At 38.3% G+C, this 20978-nt stretch overlaps 1 protein-coding gene across 8 annotated transcripts in view; it reads right to left on the bottom strand.

The window, feature by feature from the left end:
- ADGRG6 (adhesion G protein-coupled receptor G6) overlaps window positions 1-20978 on the bottom strand; it is a 163038-nt gene that overhangs the window by 85106 nt on the left and 56954 nt on the right. The window contains exon 2 of one of the 8 annotated variants that reach the window (XM_023553142.2): window positions 11000-11221. The exons of the other annotated variants lie outside the window; for them this stretch is intronic. The gene's annotated coding sequence lies outside the window, so the exon portion shown is untranslated. The remainder of the gene's footprint in view (window positions 1-10999; window positions 11222-20978) is intronic. 8 annotated transcript variants of the gene reach the window in all.

Raw genomic sequence — 20978 nt, 5'->3', positions numbered from 1 at the left:
TCCTCACTATTCTAAGTGTAGTCCTAAGACCAGCAACATCAGCATCAGTTGGTAGCTTGTTAGAAATGCAGAAGCGCCCAAATCTACTAAACAAAGTCTGCAATGTAACAAGATCTTCACATGTAGGTGATTCATAAGCTCATTAAAATTTGAGAAGTTTTATATGAAGGCGATTCATCAACACACTAAAATTGGAGACGTGCTCCTTTAAATAACAATAGTCCACGGAAGCCACTCACAATCTCCACGCCTACACCTTCTGCCAAGAGGATCTGACTCCTCCCACAGCTCCTGCTGTCATATTTGTATCACTTGACCCATGGGTGGACAGCTGACCTGAGGGGAACCTAATCATGGACTTGACTAATCAATCAGTCTCTCTCTTTCTCTGGGAATCTGAAGCTAGAGACACAGAAAATTTATGCAGAGAATGATGAACAACAGGATGCTGAAGCTACATCAACTCAAAAATAGCACCTGCTTTTGCCACTTAAAAACACAGGAAGCTGATGGACAGAGAAAAGAGAAAGTGTGGAGAACAGAGAGAGGAAAGAACACTGGACCCTTGAGAAATAACCACCCCCCCCCCCAAAAAAAAAGACCCAGTGCGCTCATAGAGAGTTTAATTCCAGACATTTCACATCCGGTAGTCAATGGGAGAAGCTGTGTGGCTTCTTAAACATACCTTCCCAGTTTTTCGCTCAATCCAGTTTTAGTGGAGTTCTGTTCCTTGCAACCAAGCGTGCCTCAAGCCAATATTCTGCAAGGCTCTCCTCTCTCTACACTCACTCTCTTGATGGTTTCATTTGAGCAAAGCCTTCAATATGTCCAAATGCTGATGACATGTATGTTCTACTGTGCATCACACCCACACGTGTGAATGTCTACCCAACATCTCTACATGGATATCACATGACCCATTAATGCAACCACCACTCAAAAAACAATTTGTTTTTATTCTCCTTATAACTATTAGGAGCATGACCATCTAAAGCCATCCGAGCTAGGATTCTGAATATCCCTTCTCTTCTCCTTCTCCCACACCATTTCAAATAGTTTATCAAGAGCTGTGGCGTATAATTTATTAAATATAGATGACTGCTTAGTTTAAGTTTCTCATCTTTTCCTTCTGGGACAATTCCAAAAGCTCAAAAACTAATCTCCTTGTCAATAGTCTTGATACCTCCAACTCACCCTACAAGAAAAGATCTACCTAAAATGTAAATGCAGGTATTCAAGTATGTTTTCTCTAACTCAAAATCTTCACTGGGGTCTTACAAGCACAGCTCTTTTTCATGACACAGACCAAATCAAAAACCAAACCCACTGCCGTCAAATCTATTCAGACTCTGAGCTATCACATAGGACAGAAGAGAACGACCTCAGAGGTAGGGTTTCCAAGGAGTGGCTGGTGGATTCAAACTGCCAACTTTCTGGTTATCACCTGAGCTCTTAACCTCTGTGCCACCAGGGCTCCATGATTCATATAGCATTCCATATTTGCCAGGTGAAAGCAAAATAATCGAATTAGTGTTTTAGCACAGTTATTTTTAAAACCTCACATACATAAAAAAAAGAAATGGAAGGATGGCATAGGACTAAGCAGAATTTTATTCTGTTGTACATAGGGTCGCTATGAGTCAGAACCAACTTGATGGCACCTAACAAGAACATACATAAAAAAGCAGAGAACTACCAGTGAGCAAGACCCTTTTAAGAACACTGCAGCCTAAAACTCCAAAGTACTTGACAAATGCCAAGAAGACAAAAGACAGCTACCTCGACAGCTTGTTTGTGGCAAGTGTACAGCAGTCATGGTAGTAAAAAAAAAGGGAAGATTAATTCTACAAGAACTCACTGAAGCAAAGCCTAACTGTTTGTTGGTGGGTAAGATATAAAAGCAGCAAAGTGACCAATCAGGTGTTTGTCTGTCTTGCTCTGATCTTGTGTAAGTTGTCTTTAATTTCTCTGATCTCTTGTGTAGTTTCCTAAAGGCAGACTGAGGAAGCTACAGAAAAGTAAACACCCACCTAATGTTCACTAGAGAAAAAAATGTTCACTTTACTTGAGAATGTCACAGAAAATCTTTCCATATGGATTATCTAGGCCGAGTTGCAGAGTAAAACTGGTTTATGTTGGCATTAACCAGAAAAATATTGCTAAATACTACCAATGTAAGTAGAGGATGTCTTAGCCTAATAAAAGCTAATTATGGTTCTAATACCTAATAAAAGCTAATTATTGTTCTAATACTTTTTCAGCACATGAATGTAGCTAATGAGATGCCCATATAAAGTACCAGACCTATACTTGGCTCATAGCAAGATGCTCCAATATTAGTTTTTAGTGTTGTTGTGATAGTCATTGTTATTTAATAGAACATGTTAGCCATATTTCAGTCCATTCATTCACTGAATTTTCTGGACCTTAACTTCCATTCCTTTTCAGTTTTCTTCTAGATGTTTTTACATATGGTTACCAGAGGGCAGTCAGAAGGGGAGGTCAGAGTAAAACCAAATTTAAAGGTCACTGAAGGTTATTGTTTCCTGTTTATTCCATGTTATGTGGTACAGGTGAATAACCTGAAATTAATAGCTAGAGTAAGTTCTGGTTTTACAGACTTACCCTCCCAATGACTTGGGAGAATGTATTGTGAAGAAGATGGAAGAAACAGGATAAGTATGCATCTTAGCTCAACTTTTCCAAATGAGCCTTTAATTTGAGGGTATCCAAAAAAAAATCAACTCAGTTGTGTGACATAATTGTAAGCAACTTAAATAGCCAAGGTTTGGAGTAACACAAATTATAGATGCAACTGCCATAATTTTGTCTCTTTATGGAATATTTTTATATGTAGACATCACACTAATAAGAAAGAGTTGATGTAAATATTCCATAATACAAAGGCACAGCCAATACAGGTTGAAAGCAAGTACAGCTAATGGTCAGCAAACATCCTGGCTTGTGTGGTACATTCCCGCTGCTCAAGAAAATTTCCACATCTTGCTAATAGTACTTATTGTGCCATTTTGAATATTCCTGGCTTAGAATTATGGAGCAAGCTGTGACAGATTTTGAAGATTTAGAGTGTGGGTACGTCAGGGAAAAAAAAAAAATATCTGCTCTTTTTTACTTAATATAGTTGCTTTAGTGTGTTCTTGATGCCTACCAGCTTACTCTACAGGGAAAAAAAATAGTTTATTACTTTTGTAAAGTTAATCTAGCCATTGAGAAGTAAGGCTGAATTCTGGCTTACTACAACATTGCCAAAATGTTTACCTAATTTTAAATTGCACTGGATGAGGGATGAGGGATGAGGTGATGTAGGTACTGGGGTTATATAGCCTTCCCAGGCTGTATATATGGAGGGAACTCACTCAATTCCTCTACATTTAAATTGCTTCACGTATGCCCTAGGGGTCCTCCACGTCAGTCCCAAGCCTACAGCAAAAACACACCTGAAAAAGTTCATGAAGGCCACCAAATTTATAATTATAAGTTCCAGAGGAGTATAAAAATCTACTTGCTCACTGTCTTCTTTCAGCAAGTCATATTTTTAAACTTAAAAAAAAAAAAGGTGGAATGACTTGTTATAGGTGGGTGAGTAAGGTCACACCTGCAGACAAGTCCGAGAGAAGGCCAAACCACCCAAAGTGGGTGGGCTGGGTGGTCTACCGAGCAAACAGGCAGTGTGTTTCCAATAGGAGACACAGGCCTGAGAACAGAAGCTAGTCAGTGTTGGAGAGGTCTGAGCTGTGGCAAGCTCACTGTTGCTGAAGCGTGTAGGAGTGTTTGCACCTCGGACATCTGTTTCCCTCGCTGTGGAGGGAGCTGAACAACCATTTGCAGTTTCTGTGAAATTGGTTCTATGCTCTTGATTATGATGAGCCTTTGTAGCGTTGAGAAAGAGAGAGAAATATTATTTTTGAATATAGATTCCTTTCATGATCTCATTCAGAACATCAAGTAGGAAAGTTTCGTAGGGAACTATCTAAAGAGGTTATTTTAAAAATAATAAAAAGTATGTTATTTTTCTGGTTTAGCACAAATGATAACATACGATTTAATCACCCCACTCTCCATTAAAACGATACTCACAGGCAGACTGAGCCCCAGTGGTTACTGAAATTATATAGGGAGATACACCTTACAGAAAAACTACAATGGAAAATTCCAAAAAAGGCAATTTGGGATTCTAATATAAATACAAAGCTTTAGATACCTATATATGGGTCTCCTAAGGAATGTATATGATAGGAAGACTACGTTGTATTTTGCCATCAAATTTAAAACAAGAAAAGATGAGAAATCTTAGGTTTTTTAAAATCATTAATTAATGAAAATAAATAGGAGCTGTTTGATATTTGATCTTTCTGAACATTGTTCGCTAAGATAATTTGAATTGAATCTTTTAACTACTCAAAATAATCAAAATGATCGTCTTTCCCCTCCAACACAATGAGTTGACTCTCAGTTTTTAGGATGTGCAAGATACCACACATTTTCCTGAAGGATCACCCTCTTTAACTCTCAGGGCCACTCCAGCCAATGTGGTACAGCTCTAAATGCAAGGACCGCTGGCATCACTATGAAAAATGGAGGGAAAATCAATGTTAAATGAGGTTTTAATACAACAACATTTTCTTGTAAAATTATGTTCACAAATAGTTTACATATAGGTGATTTCTCCCCAAAGGAATATATTTTTTTAATTATAAAAAATATTTTATCTCTAATACATCCCTTTATGGATATTATTTTATGACATTAAACAATGTTTCTTCCTATAAAACATAAGTAATGATTCAAAAGCCAAAAACACAGATGATGCTCTTTGGTCACTTTTGTTTTACAGCAAACATAATTAATAAATATATGTGTCACACTGAATTTAAAATGCAGGGCAAAGCCCTTGGCCAAAACACAAAAGAGAATATTACTAGTGATTGCATTTAAGGCTTAAGGTATAATTGCCAAACTGAGGTCAATTTTTGGCTATTAACAACTCAGATATAGAAAACTCACTTTTCACAGAAGAATATGAGAAGAATAAAACCATCCAGGGTAGCTTGACCTGTCATTTATTCTGTTCCCTATTTTTCGAGATTTGCTCACAGGAGAGGTGAAAATTGAACCCTGTATTCCATATACACTAATTTGGAGACAAGTCTGTTTCTCTTTGAGCTGGCTTCTGAGTGGCTCCTATCTCTACATCTTCCAGCTGCACTCAGCATGTAAAACCTCCATATACTTGGCTGAAAATAGCTCGCTGCCTGGCTGGAACTTTCTGCACAGTGTTTCAGTGAAAGGCACTACTGTCCTCTTAAACACATCACTCAACAATTAGATCTGAGCTGCAGAAGCAAAAGACAAAGGCAGCACTATATCCTATCTGGTTCTATCAACTCCCTTCATGACGTCATTGTTAGGTACAGCCTTCCAGCTCAGAGTTTGATTTTTTACACAGTGTCAGTGATGTACGCCCCACATTCTCATCCTGGAGTGCACGCTTTTCAGAAATATAAAAACTAAAGGCTTTGGAACAGCTCAAAAGTTAGAGCAACTTTTGTAACAAAGTTGTTAAGAAAGGCGACTTTTCACGTTAATAAAATTCTAATGAAAAAAAGTATATCAAATTCTACTCTATTTGGTACAAAACCCAAGTAACACAAATGTGGTAATCCCTTCACTGTCTTCAGGGGATTAGAAAAACAAGAAAGTGAAAATAATGCCAAGGCTCAGTTAATCTGATCTAGGATTTTAGGGGAAGGCCGGGAGGGAGACATTCTACACTGTTTGATAAATGGTTGTGCCTGAATCACAAGTTTGGCATCCTGTTATATATAATTGGTATACGAATAGCACTATGGTTGATTAAACCCTCATATTTTCCCCATGGCCTCCTTTAGTAAGTGGTGGTGACTAATACAGAGACGTAAAATCAAAGATATAATGGACATAGCTTGGGTGGGAGCCCTTTGTTGTCTGCTTCCTCTTTGATACCTTAAGTTTTATCCAATAAAAATGCTAAGAGAGGGAAAGAAAAAAAAAAAAAAGCAAGTGGATATCTCTAAGATGACCCACTTATCTAGAGTTCATATTGCGACAGTACACAAAGTTACCAATTTCCCTTAAGTCCACAGAGGGAAAGGCTTGGGGTTTGTGGAGCAGGGAGGAAAGGAAAATCTTGTGCTACACCCTCTGAAATTTAAGACTATTTTACTTGGCACCCTTCATCTAATTTTATTTGCTTGCTTTCCTTGTCAGATCTTTTTCTTGATTAAACGCCATAAATTCATAAGATGAGTCAGGTTCAGAAAAGTAAAGAACAAAATAGGATGAATTTTTACATATACAGTCATCCCTCAAAATCCGCAGGGGATTGGTTCCAGGACCCTTGGGGATACCCAAATCCTTGGAAACCCACGTCCCTTAAATAAAGTGGTGTAGTCCTTGCATATAACCGATGTACATCCTCCCATATACTTTAAGTCATCTCTAGATTACTTATAATCCCTAATACAATGTACATGCTATGTAAGTAGTTGTTTCCTCACAATTGAAGACTTGCTCTGGAAGGTACCCTTTCTCTTCTATGAGTTTCTTGAGCTCTTCTGGGAATGCTGATGCTACCTGGGCATCAGCTGATGCTGATTCTGCCATGATTTGAAGTTCTTGAGGCTGGAGCACTTTACAAGCCTGGAACTCCTTCTTCTTGCTCTCCTCAACCCCTCACACTTAGCCTTTGAAGAATTGCTTTGACCACCTCATTGCTTTTTAGGAGGCATTCTTTCACAGAAACAAAGAGTGAATGCAACACAAGTAGCGAACCAATGAGACACAAGACAGAAATTTGTATGGTAGAGAGACTGATCAAGTTGCTTGTTTCTTCCTCCTGCTGGTCATGATAAAACTAAATTTCATTCTAGGATAAGATTATATTTGATTTCGTATGTTTGCCTCACTCTATTCAATCTATCTATATTTATTGAGCATATACTATGAATGTATAAGGCACACATTATAAATATTAAAGAGGAAAAAGATTTACTCTGTGGAAGACAGGAAGCTGCAGCAAAGGTACCGTAAGTCTTCCAACACAAGCAGGTGGCTATACTTAAGGCCAATTCTGCTTCTTGACATTATGCATTGTTTGATGTTGAACCACCTGGACCTCCACCATCGCTAACATTTGGTAGGGTTATCACCACTGGTAGAAAGCTTCTAGTTTACCCACTTCATATTCCTCATTTTACTGGAGCAGACACTAAAACCCACAGACACCTATTATCTTGCCTGAGAACATACAGCTAATTGGAAAGAAATGGAGGCTCAACTGGGTTTCTAACTATGATCAGTGCAAATATCCTCTTAAATATTTGTATGTCTGTATTGCATTTAAATACAGAAAATAAATTTTGTTGTGCTTCAGATGTCTCAAGCCCTATGCTATTATTATCTTTCCATATGTAAACTATATTCTTACAACAATCTTACAAAGTGGGTGGCGTATCACCATTTTATAGTTGATAAAACTGAAACTTCTGCACACAATTTTCATAAATTGACTTCCTTATGTAATAGAGTCCATGAGCTTCTGAAAGTAAGGGGTCACATCTAACTCAATTTAGTCAATTACATGCTAAATCTATATAGTGGTGGTGGTACTGGTGGTCACAGTAGTAATAATGACAATGAATTCAATCTTCAAATTTCCACCAGAATCAAAGGATTATAAGGAACCTTTGAATTGAGATGCTGTCCCTTCCCCCCCACCCCCACTCCATCTATCTTATCAGAAGCAGCAGCATTATGAAAACATGGGCTTTGGAGTCAGGGAGACCTGACATCTGTATGTGATTTGGGATAAGTTATTCAATCTCACTGAGCCTGTTTCTTCTTAGAACTAAGAAGACATTACTTTCTTTTTATAGTTACTGTATGGATCAGTGACACCTACACAAAGTGCCTTGTGGAATAGCTGACAAAGTGTAGGCACTCAATTAATGATGGTATAGTAGCTGCTTGGCTGCACCAGCCAGGATCTCCCTTTTCCCCTTTTCAGGACTGTACGTACTCCCTCAGCTGCTGAGAGTGCTGGCCACTGACAGTTCGACGTTGAGTCTCCCTCAGAAGATTGCCATCAGCTGAAGAGAGAAGCCTTACTCAAAGTCATACTCCCTTCCCGGGGCACCCCCATCCAGTGACTGGTCAAATGGGTACATAAGGTCCACTTCCTTGCCCCTATCTGGGCAAATCTGATGAGCATCCCAGCTCCAGAACTGCCTGTTCTATCTGTTGAGACCATCGTTGTGACTGCATCATAGCCCAACTTCCCCAGCTACCCTATTTTCTTCTTTTACTTCCTCCAGAGGCATTGAACCAGCATCCTCCTGCATACTAAACTCCACCTCAGAGTCTGCTTCCTGGGAAACCAACCTAGCACAGGTGGACACTGCATTGTCTTATGCTTGAATGAAACAATGGGCACTGATGATACTAGTAAAGAAATCTACATTCAAACTGCAGTGCTGCAGTGAAAAGAACACTGAAGTGAGAGCCAGAGGATCTAAACTTTAGTCCCAGTCACTACACAGGTATACTGAGTTAGTTTCTTGTTCTGTTTTAATGTTTTAATATGTGATGTCTTTACAACTTTGACACAAAGTATAGGCTCCTTCATTTTGGCACCTCCCTTTATGCCCAGCAGAAACCCTGGTGGTGGAGTGGTTAAGTGCTACGGCTGCTAACCAAGAGGTCAGCAGTTCGAATCCGGCAGGCGCTCCTTGGAAACTCTATCGGGCAGTTCTACTCTGTCCTATAGGGTCACTATGAGTCGGAATCGACTCAATGGAAGTGGGTTTTTTTTTTTTTTTTAATGCCCAGCAGTGCCAATATTTGTTCCAGGCCAAACAAACAAAAATTACCTATAGCGCAAAAAAGACAGTAGTTATATTTTCAACATCTCAATCAATACACAAGCCAAAGATGGCTACTTTGGTCATGATTTTATAAAACAATTTGGAACGCAGAACTTTGCAGATTAACCTAACCAAGTGGAATTTCATTAAATAATGTATTATCTAATACTAATCAAAACATAGTTGATAAATAAAATTTCCTATATTCCTATTCTAGCCCTGGTGGCACAGTGGTTAAGAGTTCAGCTGCTAACCATAAAGGCTGGCAGTTCTACTCCACCAGCCACTCCTTGGGAACCCTATGTGGCAGTTCTACTCTGTCCTATAGGGTCGCTATGAGTAGGAATCAGCTCGATGGCAATGGGTTTTATATTCCCATTAAGATTTAAAGTAATCCTTAGGAAACCAGTTCTTTATTTTAATGAAGTCCTAATATTTGAAAAGAAAATTCAAGTTCAAATATGGCTTTGCTCAAGACCCATGGATTTTTTGAAGCACAAAGAAGAAGTTAAATTTAGTTACTGAAGGGCACTCTGTATTCACACTGAGGTGACAGATGCTTTCAGAAGATGCTAGAAATAAACAGAGGAGGGAGTTCTTGGATGTAATGTAGAGAATTAGAAAATGATATTTTCCTGTATCCTATTTCTATCAATTTAAACATACACATTGTTTTCTCTGGAAAAAATGACCTATTTCATGCCTATATTTGTATTTATCTCTTTTAATCTGATCTTTTAACATTTGATGCTGAGTCCAAGTATAAGAAGGTTCAGTTGATCAAAGCTAGATTATTTTCATATTCTCTTTGATGTATCTCTGGAGGGCTTAACAAACACTATTTTAAAAATATACTGTACTAGAACATAAACCTATCACTCATGTTTGTTTTTTCTTGAATTTCTGGTAAGCTGGGTGGTGTGATGATTCTCAAAACCTTAATTCCACCACTCTATTGCCATGTAGCTAATGGGTTCAGAAAACCCAACCACAAAAACATAATCACAGTAGCGCTCTGTAAAGAGGTACCTGAAACTTCATTGATTACGACACTTAAAATGTTCCCTGTGAAGGTCAAATTCAAAACATATTTATGAAAAATAAACCTTTATGTTTAGATTTTAAATCTGTTGGCCAGAAAAAACATGGTAGTTTGGTCCAGAATAAGGGGGAAAAAAAAACCTAACATAGGAATCCAGGAGAATACTTAACTACTTTATTCAAGTAGTAACTCTTGTCAGCACTTGGGAGTGAGGTCCTAAGTTCTCCCAGAATTTATAAACCAGACTGTACTTTGAAGTGTTAAATTCTAACTCTTTTGCATTGATGCAAAATGGCATAGTCACCTTAGAAAAACAGAATCTTTGTGAGAAGACTAAGACTTCACTGTTATCAGATTGAATGTACAGAAATACATTGAGTATGGTAACACAGAAAGTCTAAGAAGTTAATGGTAGTGCCAATCCAAGCACTATAGTGGGCCAAGAAAAGAACCCCAGCAAATGACCCATAGCTTATGTGCTACCAATAAGGCCAAGTCTCTCATAGGATAGATACATAAGACTTAGTTTGAGGACATTAAAAACTGGATTCATCAGTCTTCTAATTGATGCCAAGATCATTATTCGGTTTTCCACATGGGCAGACTATTTACTCTCCTGGTTCCTCTGATAGACATTACTCATTATAAATGAACAAATTGGCTAATTAAAATTTGGTTTCTTAGGTAGGGAGATATCCCCATCATGGCATTGTGAACGAGGGTGAAAATAAAAATATTTAACAACCAGTAATAATCAGGCCTTGGATCCTGACCAGCCTGAGTGGATTCTGACCAGTGTGATGAACCATGGTAAATTAGCTATAGATGTGAAATTTCTGCACTTCCCTTTGCTTTTAAGTAAACTTACAGTTACTTGTTTAACATCTCTCTTAACTTTTATCTACACTGTGAGCTTCATGAGAGCAGGGACTAAGTCCTATTTACTACTGTATCTCCAAAGCTGAGTATAGTACCTGGCCCAATTATTTATTTACAAATAAACAACAAAACAAGCAAACACACAAATAATACTTACGTATAATAAATCCATTGGCTTGGATGAATCTACTCTTAAGAGATAGATCCACACTCAGAGTAAGTTCAAAATGAAACGTCTGAGCCTCCAAGGCTGAGCGCTGGCACAATTTCCCAAGGCGAGGAGTGGCCCTCTGTGAGACCTTCTTGTCAGGGTTCTGATGGGCAGCCCACTAGCTTGACTCTAGCCCTGCAAACACCACGGGTGTTTTTCCCACAGAACCTACAGTGAGATTATCAACATAAAGAATATGTCTGGAACAATTCAACCCCTAAGAATCCAACCTCTAAAGCTAAAGGCATCTACTTCTGTCTTCCTAAAAACAACTGTACATTCTCTGGGTTCTCAACACAAATATAAGACATGACAACCACTAACTAATAGATTGATGTAATAAACCAGTTTAGCTGCAAATTAAAGTTCGGCTAGTATTTACAATTTTGATGACAGAAACAGTCAACATCAACCATATAATTAAAAATTTTTCTTTTTAATTTATTACAATTTAGCTCTAGACTATCATTTTGTTATTTAAAAAATATATTTTTAGTTGATGAAACTGTTCATAAATTTACATAAAACATAAAATAAACTGTCTTTGAGAGTATTCAGCACGTTCTGTTGTGGGAGAATCTAATATTTATGATAGTCTGTTTCCTTTGCTTTTGAATGTCAGAAACACCCACTAAAAATTCATTTAACTGACATGTAAACCAGAAGAAATATTTTGAATTCAAACATAGTTGATCATGATGTGAAAAGGACTTCCAAACTAAAAGCAAGAGATTTAATATAGTGTTTAATCTTATATTTACAAACCAAACTTTGGTTCAGTATTTTCATTATTTATACAATATTTTTAGTGATCAGTCAACAAGTATAAGCAGGAAAGCCTTCACTATGACTGCCAAGAATACCAAGATATTTTTTGAAGTTACATACATTTTTTCCTAGGCTGGATAAAGGCGTGGGGGCTGTTTCCGTAAAGACTACAGCCAAGAAAACACTATGGAGCAGTTCACCACGAGTCAGGGCCAACTCAATGAAAACTAACAACACTACCAACGTTTCCTGATGTAACACTAAAGAACGATTAGAGACAAAAAGACAACTACTTTTTTTTAAATTGTGCTTTAGGTGAAAGTTTACAGAGCAAATTAGTTTCCTGTTTAATAGTTTGTACATAAAGTGCTCCATGACATTGTCTGCATTCCCCACAATGTGTCGGCACTCTCCCCATTTCTGCCCTGGCTTCCCCGTTTCATTTCGTTTTTCTACCCCTTCCTATCTTCTGATGCTTGCTTTTGGGCAAATGTTGTCCTTTTGATCTCATATGACTGACGTTCCTCTTGGGTGTTATTATTTTATGGCACTGTCTACTGTTTGGCTGAAAGGTGGTATCCAGGAATGGCTTCAGTTCCAGGTCAGAAAGATATTTTAGAGCCATAATCTCAGGGGTTCCTCCAGTCTCTATCAGATCAGTAGGTCTGGTCTTTTTTGTGGATTTGATTTTTTGTTCTTCATTTCTCTCGAGCTCTATCTGGGACCCTCTGTTGTGATCCCAGTCCTAGCAGTCAGTAGTGGTAGCTGGCACCATCTGGTTCTTCTGGTCTGGGGGTTGTGTAGGCCGAGGTTCATGTGGTCCATTAGTCCTTTGGACTAATTGCTCCCTTGAGTCTTAGGTTTTCCACATTCTCCTTTGCTCTGGATGGGAAGAGACTAATAGTTTTATCTTACACTTGCAAGCTTTTAAGACCCTAGACACTACTCACCAAAATAGGATGCAGAACACTGTTTTTATGAACTATGTTGTGCCAATTGACATAGATGTCCCTGAGTCTATGATCCTTTGCCTTCCAGCCTAGGAATGCAAGGTATTTGATTATGTATAAGAAGATGCCCTGACTGTGCCCCTTGTGTGCTCTATTGTCTATATTAATATATAAACAATACCTACAGTAATGTATGAAGAATTATCCACCACCAAAACTGTATTTGCAGATTGGTGTGATCCCTTAGATTCTCTCACACCTCTTGACATATCTATCTACCTCTATATTTATTCGTAAATTAGTATTTGCTAATATTATTGTTGCAAGATTGTCTATGTTATAGTAATTATCATTACTGTTGTTAGGCGCCGTTGAGTTGTTTCTGACTCACAGTGAACCTATGTATAAAAGAATGAAACATTGCTCGGCACCATCCTCACAATTGTTGTTATGCTTGTGCTCACTCTCGCAGCCACTGTGTCAATCCATCTCGTCGAGGGTCTTCCTCTTATTTGCCAATCCTCTACTTTACCAAGCATGATGTCCCTCCTGCTAACATGTGCAAAGTATGGGAGACAAAGTCTTACCATCCTTGCTTCTAAGGAGCAATCTGGCTATACTTCTTCCAAGACAGATTTATTCGTTCTGACAGCATTACCCAACATTCTTCACCAACACCATAATTTAAGGCATCAATTCATCTTTGGTCTTTACTCATTGTCCAGTTTTCGCATACATATGAGGCAGCTGAAAACATCATGGCTTCGGTCAGGTGCTCATTAGTCCTTAAAGTGACATCTTTGCTTCTTTAACACTAAAAGGGTTTTTTTTTTGCAGCAGATTTGCCCACTGCAATGTGTCATCTGATTTCTTGACTGCTGCTTCCACAGATGTTGACTGTGGATCCAAGTAAAATGAAACCCTTGACAATTTCAATCTTTTCTCTATTTATTATGATGTTGCTTATTGGTCCAGTTGTGAGAATCAAGTCCTCTTCACTTTCAGCAAGCAAGGCTGTCTTATCTGCATATTGCAGGTTGTCGATGAGTCTTCCAATCCTGACGCTCCATTCTCTTCATATAGTCCAGCTTCTCGAATTATTTGCTCAGATGGAGTAAGTATGGTGAAAGGATACAAGCCTAGCACACACCTTTCCTGATTTTAAACCATGCAGTATACTCTTGATCTGTTCAAACAACTAACTGCCTGTTGGTCCATGTACAGGTTCCGTATGTGCACAATTAAGTGTTCTGGAATTCTCAGTCCTTGTAATGTTGTCAATGATTTGTTATGATTGACAGCCTAACGCCTTTAAATTGTCAATAAAACAGGTAAACACCTTTCTGGTATTCTCGGATTTCAATCAAGATCCACCTGACATCAGCAATGATATCCCTCATTCCACATCCTCTACTGTATCTGGTTTGAATAACCATCAAAAATGCTTTTTTTTTTCTGTGTAAACCTTTTCTAGTTATATATATATATATATATATATATACACACACACACACACATATGTATGTATTTATATATACATACATATATATGTTTCATACAATATTTGCCTTTTTATGATTGACTTATTTCACTCAGCATAATGCCCTTCAGATTCATCCATGTTGTGAGATGTTTCTCAGATTCATCATTGTTCTTTATTGTTGCATAGTATTCCATTGTGTGTTTGCACCACAGTTTATTTATCCACTCATCTGTTGATGGGCACTTAGGTTGTTTCCATCTTTTTATTATTTTGACTATTGCTGCAATGAATGTGGGTATGCATATATCTATTTGTGTCACTGCTGTTATTTCTTTAGGGTACATACCTAGGAGTGGGACTGCTGGATCTCACGGTATTTCTATTTCTAGCTTTTTAAGAAAGTACCGTACCATTTTCCATTGTGGTTGTATCATTTCACATTCCCAGTAACCATGTGTAAGAGTTTCAGTCTCCTCACCTCACCACCACTTGTTATTTTCGGTTTTTTTTTTTTATTAGTTCCATTATTGTTGGGATGAGATAGTGTCTCATCATAGATTTGATTTGCATCTCTCTAATGGCTAATGAACATGAGCATTTCTTCATATGTTTGTTAGCCACCTGAATGTCTTCTTTGGTGAAGTGTCTGTTCATGTCCTTTGTCCATTTTTTAATTGGATTGTCTTTTTGTTGTTGATGTGTTGAAGTTTTCTATAAATTTTAGAGATTAGACCCTAGTCGGATATGTCATAGCCAATAAATTTTTCCCAGTCTGTAGGTTCTCTTTTGGAGGAGTCTTTTGATAAGCGTAAGTGTTTAATTTTTAGGCGGTCCATTTATCTAGTTCATCTTCTGCTATTTGTGCACTTTCAGTTATGTGTGGTATTCAATTTATGCCATATAATAGGGCCCCTAGCATTGTCCCTATTTTTTCTTCCATGATCTAAATAGTTTTTGGTTTTGTATTCAGGTCTTGAGATCTATTTTGAGTTCGTTTTGCACATGGTGTGAGGTATGGGTCCTATTTCCTTTTTCTACAGATAGACATTCAGTTTTGCCAGTACCGTTTGTAAAAGAGACTGCCTCTTCCCCATTTAGTGCATTTCAGCCCTCTGTCAAAGATCAGCTATCCATAAGTGGAGGGATTTACTTTTGGGTTCTCAATTCTATACCATTGCTCTATGCATCTCTTGCTATACCAGTACCAGAATGTCTTGACTACCGTGGCTGTAGAGTAGGTTCTGAAATCAGGTAGTGCAAGGCCTCCCACTTTGTTCTTCTTCTTTAATAATTAATGCTTTACTTGTCTGGGGCCTCTTTCAATATAAAGTTGTTGATTAGTTTTTACAGTTCGTTAAAGAATGCTGATGGAATGCAGATCTGGATTGCATTATATCTACAGATCGCTTTGGGCATTATTAATATTTTCATAATGTTAAGTCTTCCTATCTTTTTTTAAGTCTTCCTATCTATGAAGACAGTATGTTTTTCCATTTATGTAGGTCTCTTTTGGTTTCTTGAAGTAGTTTTTTGTAGTTTTCTTTATACAGGTCTTTTACATCTCTGGTTAGATTTATTCCTAAGTATTTTACCTTTTGAGGGGCTTTTCAAAATGGTATAATTTTCCTGATTTCATTTTCAAAGTTCTCTTTGTTGGTGTAGAAGAATCCAACTGATTTATGTACGGTGATCTCGTATCCTGCTACTTTGCTGAATCCTTCTATTAATTCCAGTAGCTTTCTTGTGGACTCTTTGGGATTTTCTAAGTACAGGATCATATAATCTGTACATAAGGGTAGGTTTACTTCTTCCTTACCAATTTGAATGCCTTTTCTTGCCTTATTGCTCTAGCTAGGATTTCCAGTACAATGCTGAATAAAAGTCACGATAAAGGGCATCCTTGTCTGGTTGCCATTCTCAGGGAATTCTTTCAGTCTCTCTCCACTGAGAATAAGGCTGGCTATTGGTTTTGTATAAATGCCCTTTATTATGCTGAGAAATTTCCATTCTATTCTTATTTTGCCGAGAGGAATGGGTGTCGGACTTTATTGAATGCCTTTTCTGTGTCAATTGAGATGATTATGTGATTCTTTCATTTATGCTGTGGATTACGTTGATTGATTTTTTAATGTCGAATCATCCTTGCATATCTGGTAAGAATCCCGCTTGGTCATTATGTACTATTATTATTTTTATCTGCTATTGAATTCTGTTGGCTAGAATTTTTTTGAGAATTTCTGCGTCCATATTCATGATGGTTATTGGTCTGTAATTTTCTTTTTTTGTGAGGTCTTTTTTTTTTTGTGCCTGGCTTTGATATCAGGATTACGCTGCCTTCACAGAATGAACTCAGGAGTATTCCTTCCTTTTCTACGCACTGATGTAGTTTGAGTAGTACAGGTGTGAGCTCTTCTCTGAATGTTTGGTAGAATCTTCTAGTGAAGACCTCCTGCCCGGCAAGAGCTTTTTTTTCGGTTAGGACCTTTTTTCTTACTTCTTCAGTCTCCTCTTTTGTTGTGGGTCTGTTCAGATTTTCAACCTCAGTTTGTGTTAGTTTAGGTAGGTAGTGTGTTTCTAGAAATTTGTCCATTTCCTCTAGGTTTTCAGGTTTGTTGGAGTAGAGTTTTTCATAGTACCTGTTATGATCCTTTTTATTTCAATTGATTCTGTTGTAATGTTATCCATCTCATTTCCTATTTGGTTATTTGCTTCTTCTCCTGCTTTTCTTTTGTCAGTTTGTCCAGTGGTTTGTTGATTTTATTGATCCTTTCGAAGAACCAACTTCTGGTCTTGTTGATTCTTTTTTTAATTTGTGTACTGTCTTACGCTTCACCAAAGTTACCAGTTATCTATTGTCTAGTGTTTTTCTTGATTCTTTCTACTGTTTTTCTGTTCTCTGTTTCATTTATTTCTGCTCTAATCTTTATTATTCATTTTTCTGGTGGCTGTGGGCTTCTTTTGCTTTCTCTTTCTATTTTTCCATGTTGTAGGATTAACGTTTTGATTTTGGCCCTTTTTTTTTCTTTTTTTGTATACGTTTATTGCTATAAATTGACCTCTACATAATGCTTTTACTACATCTCAAAGGTTTTGGTATGTTGTGTTTTTGTTTTTGTTTGGTTCCAGGAATTCTGTAATTTCATCTTTGATTTCTTCTATTATCCAGTGGTTTTTAAGCAAGATGTTATTCAGTTTCCATGTATTTGATTTTTTTCCCCCTTGCTCTTTCTCTTTTGGACTACTTTTACAGCATTGTGATCAGAAAACATACTTTGTATTATTTTGATGTTTTGGATTTTCTTGAGGTTTGCTTTGTGGCCTAAAATGTGGTCTATTCTGGAGAAGATCCATGTGTCCTGGAAAAGAATGTATACTATGCTGCTTTGAGTGGAGTATTCTGTATATGTCTATGGTTGATCGTGGCATTTAGATCTTCTGCGTCTTTGTTGAGATTCTCTGTAGTTGTTCTGTCCTTCACTGAAAGTGGTGTGTTGATGTCTCCTACTATCATTGTGGAACTAGTTCTCTTTTCAATTCAAGGGATTTGTCTTCTATTTCACTGATTCTGTACTCCATTGATTCAGTTCCACTCCTATGTCCTTCTATTGAGTTGCCTATTTCTGAAATTTTATTGTTAATTTTTTGGATTTCTAGTTACTGTTTTTGTATGGTTTGTAATTGTTTATTTATATTGTTGTCCTGAATTCTTCTATTGTTTTGTTTGGGTTTTCTTGATCTCTTGGAGAATCCTATATATTAAGTCTTTTGAATTCCTTATCAGGTAGTGCCATTACCATTTCTTCTTTCAGGACTGTATGGGGTGGCTGGAGCGGGCACAAGCCTCAGGTTTTATGGGGTGTCGGGGTGGGGGGGTGAAGCAGGGGTGATGCTACCAGTCCACAGGTGACTGTTAGGAGGGTGTGCCCCTGTCCACTAGAGTGTGATGCAGGGTATGGTGTGCCACTGGTCCTCAGACCCCCAACACAGGTGGCTGGAGTGAGTAGGAGGCACCACTGGTCTGTGAACCCCTGGCACAGTTTACTGGCCATAGGAGCAGAAGCCTCCAGTTTGCAGGCTCCTGGCACCAGTGGCTAGGTGGAAAGTAGGTACTTTTGGTCTATGCGTCCCCAATGTGGGCAGCTGGGCTTAGGAGCAGGCACTACTGGTCCTCAGGCCCCGGCAGAGTTGGTTGGGTGGAAGAGGGATGCCATTGGTTCTCTGGCCTTTAGCACCAGAGGCCAGGCAGATGAGCAGACACCACTGGTATGGGGACCTGGCTCAGGTGGCTGAGCTTAGGGGTGGGTGCCACCATCCACAGGCCCCTGGCATGGGTGGGTGGACAGAAGAGGTGATGCCACCAGACCACGGGCTCTAAGCACCACTGAGTGGGCAGAAGAGGGCTAGATAAGCAGATGCCAGGCCGATAAGCAGACAACACCATTCTGGGGACCCCAGCTCAGGCAGCTGGGCTTTAGAGCAGGTGCTGCAGACCACGGATGCCCCCAGCATGAGTGAGTGGGCAGAAGAAGGGGTGACGCCATTCCACGGGTCCCTGGTGGTGGTAGCCAGGTAAAGAGGTGTGTACCGTCTGTCCATGGGCCCCCAGCTCAGGGGGCGGGACAGTGGCAGGTGCTGCAGGACAGTGATCACGTGTTGGGGGGGACACTGCAGGTCTGTGGGCTTCCAGCAGGGAGGGTGTGGTGGGTAAGGTGAGTGCACTCAACTTTTACAGGGTTGGGAGCACTCCTGAAACTCTCTGGACGTGGGTGCAGAGTTGCTCCTGCTTGGCTGTACCAAGTGATGGGGCCTTCATCTGGGAATGCTGCTTATGTTGTCTAAGTATGGGCGCTCTGTATAAGTTAAGCTGGCAGGACACTGGTGATCCGTAATGCTCGGTGTTCACTATTTTTGTACAATCTCTCCTTCCACTTGGCACTCAGTCCAATTCTTCAGCCCTGCTTTTGATGCTCAGGGTTCCAAAGCTGTCATCTATATCTGATTCGCTTGTTTTCTTGGGTCTTTGCTGTAGAAGGGACATCATGATGCATCTGACTACCCTGCCATCTTGGACCACTCCTATGACAATTACATTTTTATATCAAAAACATTCTTAACACCTCAATGAATCTGTAGTACACATGTCTTTTCTCCACCACTTTACAGGAAATTTTTCAGTCATGCAAAGCTTTAAAAAATAAGGAGTGAATATTCCGTGTCTCCTCTGGCCTTCATATTCAACAATATTTTACAATCCAAATATTGAATGACCCATAATTCTGACATTTATTTGGGCTGCTTGGACTCTCAGCTCTCCAAATCCTCCATCCATCCTCCTGTTGTGTCCCACTTTAGGACACATGGAATTATTTGAAGCGGGAGGAGAAACTGTTCATTTCCTAATATCCTCATCATCTAAAGAAATTTTAAAATATGTTGTAGTCCTCAATCTATCTCAGCCCAAAGACGATGACAACTTGGTAATTACAATGTTAGATTCAAACTGAGTGTCACCACATTAGAAATCCTGAAAGTAGAATGTGTGCGAGTGTGCATGTATGTTTGTGTGCTCCATGTATCTACTCTATAAATTCTCACCTACCTAACTATTGCTTCAAATAGAAAGGAAGCAGAAGCTTTTTCTTTACAGTTTCAAGGCAACCAGCTACATTTACAAAAATTTTTTGGAGACCGTAATGCCTTTTACTATATTGCATATTACCAGAGGTCTAACGAAAGCATCATTTAACCAATTAATTGTAAAAGTTATTAAACTGAATGGGCTTGGAAATCCCTTTCCTGTAGTCCTAGCAATCACAACCCTTTAAATATTCTCCCACACTGTTTTCTTTAAAATATGTTTGTAAATAAATGTGGAATTAATTTTGAACAAACTCAAAGGATACATCGTATCATATTTTTTTAAGACTGGATATTTTGCCATGTACATTTAAAACACAGAAGGTAAGACCTAGCATAGCTATGCGTCCTGTGCTGAAATGCACATGAAATATTTAGATTGTCTTAATAAAGAATTTCAAAATATCCTTTTACTGCAAAATCATTGTTTAAACAAAAACTTATTTACACTGATCACTGCATAGTTTTTCCTTTTTTTTTTTTCTTTTTGCTTTACAATTTTGAGCTCGTGTAATATTTTTCTTATCACTAATATTTGGAAACAAAACAATCAGTGACACCATCAAGAGAAGGATATTTTTTCACTTTTCACAGACTAATAAATCCAGAATAATAAATCATGTATTAGCATGTAAGCTGGTGAGTACCCTGTCAGCCTTCCAAGCAAAAAAAGAAAAAAAAAAAATCCAGTAGGAACTGTAACTATTGTTCAACAGAGATATCTTTCATACATTTCATTTAACATTTAGATAAGATCTAGGGATAGGAATTCAGTGCTGTAAATTTCAAGTACAGTGAAGTATACTAAACAAAACACTCTGGGATATTATAAATCTTAATGTTTCAATCCAGGAGAATATAAATTGAGACCTTCCTCTTTCTGAATTCTGAATCTTGTATCAGATTGTTCACACATGAAAAAGTCTTGACCTGTGTACTAGTTTAAAATAAGTAAGTGAACTGCAATTTCTCATGGCTTTGGATTTTGTTGGTTATACATTATTTTAACATCATTTTGTTTGGAAGCTGAATGTATTTTCCAATATGCTTGATTCTTGCCCTCCTCTTCAGTGGTAATTAAAACATT

This window comes from Loxodonta africana, chromosome 1 (genome assembly GCF_030014295.1).
Source record: "Loxodonta africana isolate mLoxAfr1 chromosome 1, mLoxAfr1.hap2, whole genome shotgun sequence".
Taxonomy (NCBI): domain Eukaryota; kingdom Metazoa; phylum Chordata; class Mammalia; order Proboscidea; family Elephantidae; genus Loxodonta; species Loxodonta africana.
This window is presented reverse-complemented; position numbering and strand designations above follow the sequence as displayed.